We start from the raw sequence: 13,746 nt of genomic DNA, 5'->3' as shown, positions 1-13,746 counted from the left end.
CTGAATCATTAGCCACACATCTGTGAAGAAGAATCCAAGAACAAAAGGACTAAACTGGTATTTGAGGTGCTACCCAACAGAAAGTGGATCAAATCTAATTGCCTGCTTAACAACCACCACCCAAACAAACACCACCTCCAGAGATACATCACAGATTTGAAACAGGGGATATATAACACAACATATCCAATATCCAGGATACACTTCAAAATTACCTGACCTACAAAGAAATACAAAAAATATGACCTAGTCTCAAAAGAAAACAAACAGTGGAGGTCAACTCTAAGATCCTATTCTAACGTCTGGAAGTGGCAAAGACAGTACAATGGCTCTTATAACTATGCACAATGATCTAAAGAAAAGTACTCTCATAACAAATATAAAGATAGGAAATCCCAACAAGAAAATGGAAGCTATAAAATAACCAAAAGAGGGGCGCCTGAGTGGCTCAGTTGGTTAGGTGTCCGACTTTGGCTCAGGTCATGATCTCAGTTTGTGGATTCAGGCCCCACATCAGGCTCTGTGCTGACAGCTCAGAGCATGGAGCCTGCTTCGGATTCTGTGTCTTTCTCTCTCTCTGCCCCTCCCCCACTTGTGCTCGGTCTCTGAAAAGTAAATATTAAAAAAAAATAACAAAAAGAGACTGTCCTTTGATTGAAGACATAAACTGGCAGAATATGAGAAAGCTCATGAGAGGGCCAATAAATTGCATTATTTCATTGCATGTATGATAAAAAGATGTCTGGAAGGTAATTAATGAATTGGATATCATTGATTGTGTCTGGGGATGGGACCTGGATTTCTAGGGTGGCAAGAATAGGAGGAAGACTTCTCATTATATAATCTTTTGTATTATTTTTGAGTTTTAACCATATAAATACGAAGACATAAAGTAGAAATAAAAAAAAGTCTAAGTTCAAGTGAGGGACCTGGGCATAGACAAAGGAAGATTCACTTCCACCGAAATGAGAGGCAAAAAACAAAGGGCAGTGTGAAGTAGAGACATGTGTAAATTGGAGGGTAAAAGTACTGGAATTGGGTTTAGCTGCATATAAAATGCAAACGATCACTGCTTAGAAATACAACATCCGAGCTGGCAGTCCACACTTTGTGTGTTCAATTCTGCCACCTCCAGCATAGGGCTTCTATCCTAAAGGTTACTTAGCTGCTTATATATACTGTCTCCCATCTTTCCCCTGTTCTAATCTGATAAAAAGAGGGGATGGTGACAGGGAATAAGGGGGGGTTTCAGGGCCCCTCCCCTTAAGGTGCCTTCCTCCAAGTTGTACATAACACTTGTACTGGCCAGAAGTTAGATCTGTGGCCACACCTAGCTGCGTAAGAGTCTGGAAATGTGGTTCTTATTCCAGATGGCCCAATTTCGTCAAGTTGGTTCTGTTACTAAGTAAGGAAAGTGAGTATTTGGTGGCTGGATGGCATTCTCTGCCTCAGGCAGAGAATTCTGCAGAGGGAATTCTCTCCTGAAGTTGAGGGAATTTCGACCTAATAGCTTCTATCTTCTCTGAGGGTGGAGACGTAGTGATTTCCTGAGATGACAGAAATGGGTAGGTAGCTGGCTTGAGGAAAGTGGTGAAAGTTTGAAATAACTAATGTCAAGAGTAACAGAGAGAATGGAGGGGAAACATGAAGAAAAATATGCTTCAGGTGGGTTGGAAGTTACAAAGTTGTGCATCAATCTTCATGGTGGTGTGATTTTTTTTCCCCCTGTAGTATTCAGCAGTCTGGGAGTAGCAGGACTGTGATGGAAGGGTGTATATAATAAAGTGGGTTTTTTTTTTTAAATGTTTTTAAGTTTATTTTTTTATTTTTGAGAGAGCGCACAAGCAGGGGAGGGGCAGACAGAGGAAGAGACAGAATCCCAAGCAGTCTCTGCACCATCAGTGCAGATCTCACGAACTGTGAGATCATGACCTGGGCCGAGATCAAGAGTCGGATGCTTAACCGACTGCAACACCCAGGCACCCCTATAATAAAATTAATGAACAACACTGGGGATCTGCCCCAGTTGGTTACTGCAAATATTTTAACAATATAGAAGTTCAGTATTCTTACTCATGGGTAGAATTTTCTCTGGGGGCCTGGGTGGCTCAGTTGGTTGAGCATCTGACTTCAGCTCAGGTCACCATCTCATGGTTTGTGGGTTCAAGTCCTGCCTCGGGGTCTGAGCTGACATCTCAGAGCCTTGAGCCTGCTTTGGATTCTGTGTCTCCCTCCCCCCTGCCCCCCACTCTCTCTCTCTGCCCATCCCCTGCTTTTATGCTCTCTCTGTCAAAAATAAACATTAAAAAAAAAAAAAAAAAGAATGTTCTCACATATATATATACTCTGTATCTTAAGAGATGGCTCAAATTTTTGAAGTATGTGAAAAAGGACTGCCAGATGCAATTGACCAGGTGAGTACAATTAATAAAGTGGTCTGAAAAGTCCTTTTAGATTTCTCTGATGAAGTGGAAATTGTTTTAAATTTAAATTTAAGAAATAAAATAAGTAATAAAAATTTAAATTAAAAAATGATTTAATGTATTTATTTCTTCTAGAACTTTCTCTCTGTGCAATTCCACATGTCACCACACCTCTTGCAAGTCTCCCAATCTTCTTCCTCCCCTCCAAACCTTCCTACTCACAGCTGCCAAATTAATCTCCCTATTTGCTATATAACTTATGCCTTCATTTGAAAACTTGCATGGCTCCATTTTTCCTATTGAATATTTATTATTATTATATGAGTGATAATAATAAATAATTTTCTGAGTCCCAGTTTGGACACAATCACTTTAGAAGGCTGGTGGTTGTAGGAGCCACCCTTGTAAAAGAAGAAATGTCTAGTGTAGTCATGACTGTGGAACACACATTCTCTTTTTCTTCTTCAGAGCACACTGCAGAGTTGCACAGTCCCATCCCTTTGAAGTCAGGCTTGGTCACATGACTTGCTCTGGCCAATGAGATGTGGGCAGAAGTAGCAGGTGTCATATCCAGACAAGTTGTGCAGATTATCTCATTTTTCCCCCCTACTGCCAAGGGTCCCAGTGCCTGCATCCACTCTGCTATGAACATAGTAAATGAGAAAAAAAAAAAAATCGTGTTAAAAGGAGCACAAGTTTATAGCCCCTTTGGTAAACTCAGAATTCTATTATAACTCCAGGGAAACTTCAGGGGCACCTGGGTGGCTCAGTCGGTTAAGCATCTTACTTCGACTCAGGTCATGATCTCACGGCTTGTGAGTTCGAGTCCCATGTCAGGCTCTCTGCTGACAGCTCGGAGCCTGGGGCCTACTTCGGATTCTGTCTCTGTCTCTCTGCCCCTCCTCTGCTCACACACGTGTCTTTCTCTCAGATATAAATAAACATTTAAAAAGATTTTAAATTAAAAAAAATAATAACTCCAGGGAAACTTCAGAATTATTAATCTAGCCACATTCAGTGTCATCTGTTCTCAAATTGTTTTCTCCAAGCTATAACTAACTCCTCTTGTTGATTTCTCAATATAATTTTTGAGCCAGTTAATTTTTTTGACATTTTGCTGCCTGAAGGAGAATGTGTCCTCAAAGGACGGTGCTTCCAAGCACATTTTTTTTTTTTTTTTTTTTTACTTTCAGATTCTCCAGCCTTTTGGATCATCTAGATAGCCCAAAAAGCCAGTTTATCCTGGAATGAAACACTTTTTTTGGTATAAGGGAAAATGTTTATACTACCATTTAAAAGAACAAATCCTGTCGTTTGAAACCTCTGATTTAGCGGCTACTACAGCTTAGCCTTGTCTTCCCTAACTAGTACAACTAGTGAAGAAACAGAACTAGTGAATGTAAGCCACTCTGGAGGTTTATTTATTTATTTTTTTACTTTAAAAATCAACTGAGGCGCCTGGGTAGCTCGGTTGATTAAGCGTCTGACCTTGGCTCAGGTCATGATCTCATGGTTTGTTGAGTTTAAGCCCCATGTCAGGTTCTGCACTGGCAATGTGGAGCCTGCTTCAGATTCTCTGTCTCCCTCTCTCTCTGCCCCTCCCCTGCTTGCACTCTCTCTTTCTCTCTCAGAAAAAATAAAATAAAATAAACATTAAAAAAAAAAAAACTTCATTGAGGTATGATTTATGCACAATAAAATGCATCCATTTTGGGGTGCTTGACTGGCTCAGTCGTTGGGGCATACACTGATCCCAGCGGATCTTCCTGGGCATGGAGCTTACTTAAAAAATAAAATAAAGCACATCCATTTTGTGTGTATTCTTTGATGAAGTTTAATAAATATATACATCTGTGTAACCAATACCCTAACATTTTCATCACCTCAAAACATTTCCTTATGCCTCCATGAAGTCTAATACTTTTCCATCCCTCCTCCCAGCCTCAGGCAAACACTGATCAGCTTTTTATTACTATAGATTAGTCTTGCCTGTTCTAGAATTTCATATAAACAGAATCATATAATATGTATTCATTTTGTTTTGAGTTTTTTTTTTAATTTTTTTAATGTTTATTTATTTTGGAGACAGAGAGCAGAAGTGGGGCACAGAGAGAGGGAGACACAGAATGGGAAGCAGGCTCTGGGCTCTGAGCTGTCAGCACAGAGCCCAACGCAGGGCTCGAGCTCTCTAACTGTGAGATCATGACCTGAGCCGAAGTGGGACGCTCAACGGACTGAGCCACCCAGGCGCCCCTGTTTTGAGAAGTTTTCAAAGTATAAATGGGCTTTCTAACTCACCATACATTTGCATACATAAAAGATGAAGGTTGATTCATCCTAACTAGGGTAATTAATATGTACCTCCCCTAATTTTTTTTTTTTTTTTTTTTTTTTTTTTTTTTTTAAGATATACTAGTTATAGTTTCCGGTGCTTCATTACAATGGAGTTCCTAGCCACCATAGCAAAACTATTATTTTCTACTTAGGTAGGACTTTAAGCTCTAGTTTTTTTGTTTTGTTTTGTTTTGTTTTGATCCATCAATGCCTACAACAATGTCAATAGCATAGTAGTGGCTCAATAAATATTTGTGGACTGAATGGACATATTTTCCTTGAATTGCCTTTATATAAATCTGTGTTAAATTACTGCGATGATTTAAGATTCGAATTTTAATTCCCATGCACTCCTACAGGAAAACGTTATCTAGGGCCTCATTCCACCTTAGGTGGAGGGAGAAAATGGTGATTAAGCCTGGACGAAGCATGGCCAATAGCACTGTCGAGTACGTATCTATAAATTGTGAAACATCGTAGTATTGTGTGTTGTCTGGTTGTATTACAACGATGACCAAAAAAAAAAAAATTGTTTTTCAAGAAAATAAAATTCCACTAGCAGCAGGTCCGAATATCTTTCTTTACCGATTCCCTATTTTATTCATCTTATGCCGTGACAGGCGCCTCAAGTGGAATTCTGCGTATTTGGTTCTAAAACTGGCTTTGTCATAAATCATTTGGCCCTTGACACTCGCCTGTAAAATGACACTCTGACTTCCTATCCTCGGAGGAGTGTGGAGAAAACCAAATGGGAGGAAAAAGGAGGAAGAACTTCGGTAAAAATACCGAGGTAGGATACGTGCTACGGTTACAACCTTTCCAACCCTCACTTCCCTCCACCCTGACGGCCTCCACGAGGCGGCGCTCACTGCGCAGGCGCGCCCCCGCCTGCCCTGCCCAGGCCCCGGCCGGCGTCCGGCGCCCGGCGCGCGCACGCTGCCCGGCGTCCTCGCTCCCGGGGCGTCGCCCCGCGTGCGCCGGAGTTGACGAGGCCACCCCCAGCACCGGAAGTGACCCTGGCGGGTTTGCCTTCAAATTCTCGGCGAGGTGAAGCAGCGCCGGGGCTTGTGACGGTTGAACCCAGCAGTACTGGGTCGGTGAACGGGGCAGAGGGGTTGGGACTGGGCTGGGCCCTGCTTCCTTGCCGCCTCGAGCCACGCACGGCCCTTCCCCTCCGCCTGGCGGTGGGCGGTTTCCCGAGGAGCCTCGGCAGGCACAGGTGAGTGTTCCCTCTCCCGGTGCCCTGGGATCCCCGACTCCCGTGGCCAGCTCGGCGAGGGATTAGGGGCGGACAATGGGAGTCCTCTGCGCATCCCGCTGTGAGAGCCTGCCCTTGCCTGCGCCGAGGTCTTTCTTAGGTCCTTGATGTTGTCGCTGACACCTGTGGCTCAGGTGACGGTTCCCCTGCCTGAGGAATCCTGTCCAGCCGAGGACTTTGGGGGGCTCTTGGCGATCCCATTTCTAGGCCTGTGTCATTAGAGACGTCTCTGGCCGGAAAAACACGTCTTTCTTTATTCTTCGCTTTTTTGAGCGGATTTCTCCTGAATCCATCCACGCCCCCGTCCCCAAACCCTCACCCCTGAAAAACCTCGAAAGCCTTGACATTGGGATGTAGCTTCTTTTCTTACATTTTATTGGGTTGGTGTGATAGCGTTGAGGATATTCTTTCTTATTTATTCTGGAGCCAGGCGTGCTCTGGGAGGCTTTTGGCCCTTTTTGTTTAGAGTTGGAACTTTAGAAAATGTATCCCTCTAAACATCGTTTCATATGGCATATTCTACGGTGACGGAGTTAGAGATAAACGTGGACCCTTAAGTGCCTTACAGTGAATAGTCTTAGCCCTTATTTAATAAAAAATGACTTTTTCTTTTAACTGCCAAGTGCCATTTTTATATCAGTTACTAAATTCCAGCAGCACAATGTTGCATCTTTCTCTCTTCAAAGCATTCACTTATGTGTTGCTCTTTGAAATCAGACCTTTGGTTACTGCTGGAAACATTCCTACTGTTTTAGAATGTGTGCGATAGATGTTTGCCACAATGATAGAACACCCCGGTGGCAAGAAAGATTCTTGTAAAGTTCAGAGGCCTAAATGTCTCATTGTGCAGCCCTATTGTCTTTTCCAAAGGAGATGATATCTGTAATCAGTAAATTCTCACACAGAAATAGTGGCAGAACTCTTTATTTTGTATTGCTATTAACTTGTGGCCTGTATCATGCCTTTAAAAAAAAAAAAAAAAAGAGGAGGGGGGGAGTGCTGATCAATTTCCAACATTCCTAGACTGTGGAAAGCTATGCACAGCTCTTCCATGGCATTGGTTATTGGAGAATCTTTTACATTTTACAGATTCAATAGTAGGCATATTATACAACAAATTCTGCATAATATTTTGATACTGGTGTCACCGTTCTGACAAATACTAAGAATTAGAGAATTTTGTAGAATTTACTGTACTAACATTGTTGAATTTCCCTTTACAACAGTGGTTTGGGTTCTTTTTAGCTACTGACTGGTTAAAAAGATAGTGTATCAAATCAATATGGTCAGTGTTGATAACATGCTAAATAGATTTTGCTTGTGGTGTTTATTGGCACAATTTGAATATAGCTTTTAAATTACATTTTAATTGTTATATTCACTGATTTATTTTTGTTTTATTCAGGGGAAACTGAGAGAAAGTTTACCAAATATATATATATGTGTATTATTTTTTCCTGAGTTTTTTTTTCTTTTGGCACTCTTTTGATAACTTTCTCATGCTTCTTGAACATTAATCATATGATGATTATAAAGGTAAGAAAAATGCATGCCATGCTGTAATTGGTCATGGGTCACTCATTTATTGTATTGTTTCATAATCATTAGTGACTGACTGTAAATTAGCATTATGGTTGTTTTTATATCCCAGAGATGAACATTCTGAACGTTGCTTAATAGTGTGTTGTCACTTTTAGAGTTACACACACTTGATTTATTGAAATGCCTTCAAGAAAATGTATGATTGAGGTTCATTTGTTTTTATTTTAGGACATCAGTTTTACAGATAAATATTTTTAACATTGATGTTGATTTCTTAGCCTGAGCTTAATAATACGTTATGCTTGTTTCTTTTTCGTAAATAAAGAATAACACCTAGGATAGATCAAATGATGTCCCTCCTTCTAAACATCAAGGTTTTAAAAGTTTAATTCTTATTTTTTTTAAGTTTATTTATTTTTGAGAGACAGAGCACAAGCGGGGGACAGGCAGAGAGAGCGGGAAAGAGAGAATCCCAGGCAGGCTCTGTGCTGTCAGTGCAGAGCCTGATGCAGGGCCTGAGCCCACAAACCATGAGATCATGGCCTGAGCTGAAAATAAGAGTTGGGCACTTAACTGACTGAGCCACCCAGGCGCCCAGGTTTAGTTCTTATTTTTGTCTTCTGTGCGATTCCTTGCAACGGGGTAGGTGCTCTGTAAATATTTCTTGAATGACTGACCTATGCACATTACAGTAAAAACTGCACTTATTAGTGGAGCCCAGTCTAACTCCTTAAAATTGAGTGGATATGGCCTCGTTTTTTTAGGTGTGGAGTAGGGAGGTCCCCATATTTGTTGTTTTGGGAGAGAGTAGGAATCTTAGAACTCAGATGTTTGCATCTGTTCCTATTCTTTGTGTGTGTGTGGATTATATTTTATTTTTTATTTTTTAAAATTTACATCCAAATTAATTAGCATATAACGCAACAGTGATTTCAGGAGTAGATTCCTTAGTGCCACTGACCCATTTAGCCCATCCCCCCTCCCACAACCCCTCCTGTAACCCTCAGTTGGTTCTCCATATTTATGAGTCTCTTCTGTTTTGTCCCCCTCGCTGTTTTTATATTATTTTTGTTTCCCTTCCCTTATGTTCATCTGTTTTGTCTCTTAAAGTCCTCATATGAATGAAGTCATATGATTTTTGCCTTTCTCTGACTAATTTCACTTAGCATAATACCCTCCAGTTCCATCCACGTAGTTGCAAATGGCAAGATTTCATTCTTTTTGATTGCTGAGTAATACTCCGTTGTATTTATATACCACATCTTCATTCATCCTTCGATGGACATTTGGGCTCTTTCCATACTTTGGTTATTGTTGATAGTGCTGCTATAAACGTGGGGGTGCATGTGTCCCTTCGAAACAGCACACTTGTATCCCATGGATAAATGCCTAGTAGTGCAATTGCTGGGTCATAGGGTAGCTCTATTTTTAGTTTTTTGAGGAACCTCTATACTGTTTTCCAGAGTGGCTGCACCAGCTTGCATTCCCACCAACAATGCAAAAGAGATCCTCTTTCTCTGCATCCTTGCCAACATCTGTTGCTGCCTGAGTTGTTAATGTTAGCCATTCTGACAGGTGTAAGGTGGTATCTCATTGTGGTTTTGATTTGTATTTCCCTGATGATAAGTGATGTGGAGCATTTTTTCATGTGTCAGTTGGCCATCTGGATGTCTTCTTTGGTGAAGTGTCTATTCATGTCTTTTGCCCATTTCTTTTTTTTTTTTTTTAATTTTTTTAAATGTTTTATTTATTTCTGAGACAGAGAGGGACAGAGCATGAGCAGGGGAGGGGCAGAGAGAGAGGGAGACACAGAATCCGAAACAGGCTCCAGGCTCTGAGCTGTCAGCACAGAGCCTGATGCGGGGTTGAACTCACAGACCACGAGATCATGACCTGAGCCAAAGTCGGACGCTCTACCGACTGAGCCACCCAGGTGCCCCTGCCCATTTCTTCACTGGATCTGTTGCCTATTCTTTTTCCGTCTCTTTGATCACTTCTTTCCCCTAATCCTGGAGGAGAAAACGATACTCTAAGTCTCTTTGTGGAGATACCACACCACAGCAAATATTAAGTTTGTTAGAAATTTTGCTGTAATATTTTTTATTATTTAAAAGTTTTGACTCTGGGGGCGCCTAGGTGACTCAGTTGAGTGTCTGACTCTTGATCTTGGCTCAGATCATGATCTCACAGTTCATGGGTTCAAGCTCCAAGTCGAGCTCTGTGCCAACAGTGTGGAGCCTGCTTGACAAAATAAAGAAATAAACTTTAAAAATAAAATAAAGTAAAAATTTTGACTCTGTTACTTGAATTAAAATTTCACGTTGCATCTTACTTAGTTTAGATAAATTGATTTAGTCATCAGCTAAAATAAATGCACAAGCCATGTAAGCAAAAGGTTGGTTCTGATAGGATAATGTAAAGGAAAAGTTTGTGAGATAAAGTAGGCATCACCTATGGTTATTTTTCTCTTTGATAATGTCTAATCATGAATCTTTCTGGACAATCTCATTTTTATTTAAGGAAATTTTTTTTTAAGTTTATTTATTTATTCTGAGAGAGAAAGGAGCATGCATGAGGAGCAGAGAGACAGGGAGAGAGAGAATCTCAACCAGGCTCCACACTGTCAGCACAGAGTGAACGAACTGAGAGATCATGACCTGAGCCCAAAGTCAGAGTTGGACGCTTAACTGACTGAGCCACCCAGCTGCCCTGTGGACAATCTCATTTTTATAAGTGTTCTATTAATTGAACCAGTGGATAGTCTTTACTTTTCATGGTGGTTAAAATTTGGTCTATAGGCTTTTCTCCAAATATATTAATTTCTTCAAAAATTGCCAGATATTGGGGTGCCTGGGTGGCACAGTTGGTTAAGCATCCGACTTCAGCTCAGGTCTTGATCTCAAGGTCTGTGGATTAGAGCCCTACAGGCTGACAGCTCAGAGCCTGGAACCTGTTTCAGATTCTGTGTCTCCCTCTCTCTCTGCCCCTCTCCTGCTCGTGCTCTGTCTCTCTCTCAACAATAAATAAACTTAAAAAAATATTTTTTAATTGCCAGATATTGTGCTAGGTAGACCTCATTTCTGTACTTCTGCAGAGTAGTTTTAGAAATGATAAGGTTATATTCTTGGACATTTGAGAATCTCATAAATTTGCAGTGTTGATATTCATTTGAAAAAGCTTTCTTAGAGACTACTGGAAGAATAGGAAAATTTATTTTTGTCTCACATTTAATCAACTAAGGACTTTTTTTAATGTTTATTAATTTTTTTAAATATTTATTTTTGAGAGAGAAATAGAACACAAGTGGGGGCGGGGCAGAGAGAGAGAGAGGGAGACACAATCTGAAGCAGGCTCCAGGCTCCGAGCTGTCAGCACAGAGACTAATGTGGGGCTCAAACCCATGAACTGTGAGATCATGACCTGAGCTGAAGTCGGACGCTTAACTACTGAGCCACCCAGGTGTCCCTGTTTGTTTATTTTTGAGAGAGAGAGGGAGGGACAGAGGATCCAAACTGGACTGTGTGCTGATAGCATTACGAGTCTGATGCAGAGCTTGAACTCACAAGATCACCATCTGAGCCAAAGTCGGATGCTCAACCAGTTGAGCCACACAGGCGCCCCTGATATTATTTTCAGTAAACACATTGTTTCTTTGATAATCAAGAATTTTTCAGGTCATTTTTAATATGGCCTTGGATTGACTTTTACATTTGTTTGTTAGAAAATGCCAATTCATTGGATGCTAAGGAATTTTATCTGACTAGAAGTACTCATAACACAGAACCTTCAATGAAGGCCTGGAGTGAATTCTACGAGGTTTGGGATTTTGAATCATGGCCCTCAAAACAAAAAGTAGGGGGAGGCACCTATGTATAAGTAACAACTTGATTTAGAATTTGTTTTTTAGTAGGAGGACATGAAGAAAGATGTGGAGGGGGTCAGTTAAGGAAAAGACATAGAGGCTTGACACCCAACTCCTCTAGAGCCACTGTTTACTGCCAGCGCCTGGCCCCAGCTCTACTCTTCTAACATCGTTTCCCAGACTAGGTGTCACCGTAGGGCACTTACAGCTTTAGGGTAGGAGCCATCACACAGTTCTGGTCAGGGAGAGTTGAGGACCAAGGAATGTGAGAGTGCTGAGGGTCGGGAACTGGACAAAGATAAGAAATCTTAGTGGTTATAACAAAAACCTGGCAGTATGCGTTCCTTCAAAGATTGATTATCTGCTATGTGCCAGACATGGCTCTGGGTGCTGGGGATCGGTCAGTAAATAACAGAGCCGTGGTCTCTGGGCATGGAGCTTTTATCAAGATGAAATATTTACAGTGGTCATGATTCCATGGAATCACTATTTAGGTCATGGAATTTTTTGTCCTTTGGACCTCAGATGCTCAGTCTTGAGTTAGTTCATAGCTATATTTCTTCATAAGAAATTACTCCAAAACTTAGTCCCTTGAAACAACAAACTTTTATCTCACAGGTTCTTTGGTTAGGCTGTGGGCATGGCTTAGCTGGGTGCTTGTGCTTCAGAGTCTTTCCCAGGCTGTAATCAAGGTAGCAGTCATGGCTGCAGTCAGCTCAAGACTTACCTGAGGAAGGATTGGCTTCCAGGCTCCCTTACATGGTGATGGCAGGATTCAGCTCCTCACTGGCTGTTGGCCTGGGGTCCCCCTCAGTTCTTTGCCGTGTGAGCCTCTGCACAGGACAGCTTAGAGCTGCCAGCAAGAGGCTGTGAGCAAGATGGAAGTCACAGTCAAATCTCAGAGGTGACATTCCATAATTTTTGCTTATTCTGTCTATTAACAAGCTCATATTCAAGGGAAGGTAATTACACAAGGGTAGGGATACCAGGGGGCATCTTAGAGGCTATATGTTGATACAAGACTCTTCTTTTGTAGTGTGTATTATTTGTTTTTTCCTTAGCCTTCATCTTCTTTCTCCACTTATATTCTGTATCTTACCCTCCAAAGATATTCTAATATATTTAATATGTGTTTTTCGATGTGTATATATCCCTGACAAAAGAGTGTTTTATATAGTATATATATTTTGAATTTACAAAATGCTATTGTGATCTAAATCTTGTTCTGTGTCTGGGTTTTATTTCACCCAACCCTGTATTTCAATGAATGATCTATGCATTTTGCTATTTTTAAATTTTGTCAATTGCTTCCTCTTCTACATGGTATTCCATAGTATGCATCCACCACATTTTCTTACCCATTTCTCTAGCAGGGAATAGGTTGATTGAGGTTGATTGCCTCCAACTCCTTGATTTCTCAAATAATTCTGTCATTAACATCCTAAAACAAGTCTCTGGATCTGCGGGTGAGACTTCCTCTGGAATATTTAGAGAAGAGTGGGATTTCTGGGTCGTAGTATATTTGCATATGTAATTTCTCTAAGTACTGCCAGATTGCTCTCCAAAATGACTATACCAGTTTATGTCTACACATTATATGTTAGGGTTTCTTTTTTCCCAAATCTTTGCCAGTACTTAGTATTATTAGATTTACCATTTTGTTTTTAATCTGGTGAATGTAAAAGGGGTCTCTGATTACTTTCATTTGCATTCATCTGTTAATAGTATCTGTACTTGTAGCCATTTGGATTTTCCCTTCCATGAATTGTCCTTTATTCTCTTTACTTTTTTCGTATGAAGTCCTTTTGTCCATTAGAATGAGGAATTATCAGAATGGATTTTCTTTTGTTGAGAGCAAGAGAAAGAGACAGGGAGAGAGAGCATGCATGGAGGAGGAGGAGGGGCAGAGGGAAAGGGGGAGAGAATCTTAAGCAGGCACCAGCCACTTCCAGTACAGAGTCCAACACAGGGCTTAGATCATGACCTGAGCCAAAATCAGTCAACATTAACTGACTTGAGCCACCCAGTTGCCCCAAGGATGGATTTTCTGATCTTAAATTACCTTTGCTTTCCTGCGATAAATCTTTTTTTTTTAAGGTTTATTTACTTAAGTAATCTCTACACCCAACATGGGGCTCAAACTCACGACCCCAAGGTCAAGAGTTACATGCTCTTCCAGTTGAGCCAGCCAGGTGCCCCCTGGGATAATTCTTGATCAGAGATAGTGTGTGTTTTGAAACATTGTTAGCTCTTATTTTTGTTCATAAGCAAAATGGGCTTTATATTGTTCTTATTCAATTTTGAAATTGAGGTGAGCCCAGCCTCCT

At 40.9% G+C, this 13,746-nt stretch overlaps 1 protein-coding gene and 1 long non-coding RNA gene across 4 annotated transcripts in view; one reads left to right on the top strand and one right to left on the bottom strand.

Annotated features, from left to right (window-relative positions):
- Window positions 1-2,779: 2,779 nt before the first annotated feature.
- LOC131515031 (uncharacterized) lies at window positions 2,780-5,559 on the bottom strand. The gene is made up of 2 exons (XR_009263393.1): window positions 5,449-5,559; window positions 2,780-3,062 (listed from the first exon to the last, which is right to left on the bottom strand). It is a non-coding gene; the product is annotated as an uncharacterized LOC131515031 (long non-coding RNA).
- The window catches only part of KATNA1 (katanin catalytic subunit A1), a 42,425-nt gene continuing 34,144 nt past the window's right edge, over window positions 5,466-13,746 (top strand). For 2 of the 3 annotated variants that reach the window (XM_058735607.1, XM_058735606.1), the window contains exon 1: window positions 5,466-5,547. The gene's annotated coding sequence lies outside the window, so the exon portion shown is untranslated. Of the gene's footprint in view, window positions 5,548-5,705; window positions 5,977-13,746 lie in introns of those variants that run through there. The other variant, XM_058735608.1, reaches the window with a different exon arrangement.

This window comes from Neofelis nebulosa, chromosome 6 (assembly GCF_028018385.1).
Source record: "Neofelis nebulosa isolate mNeoNeb1 chromosome 6, mNeoNeb1.pri, whole genome shotgun sequence".
In the NCBI taxonomy this organism is placed as follows: Eukaryota; Metazoa; Chordata; class Mammalia; order Carnivora; family Felidae; genus Neofelis; species Neofelis nebulosa.
The sequence above is the reverse complement of the archived record's forward strand: the minus strand, read 5'-3'. Positions and strand labels throughout refer to the sequence as shown.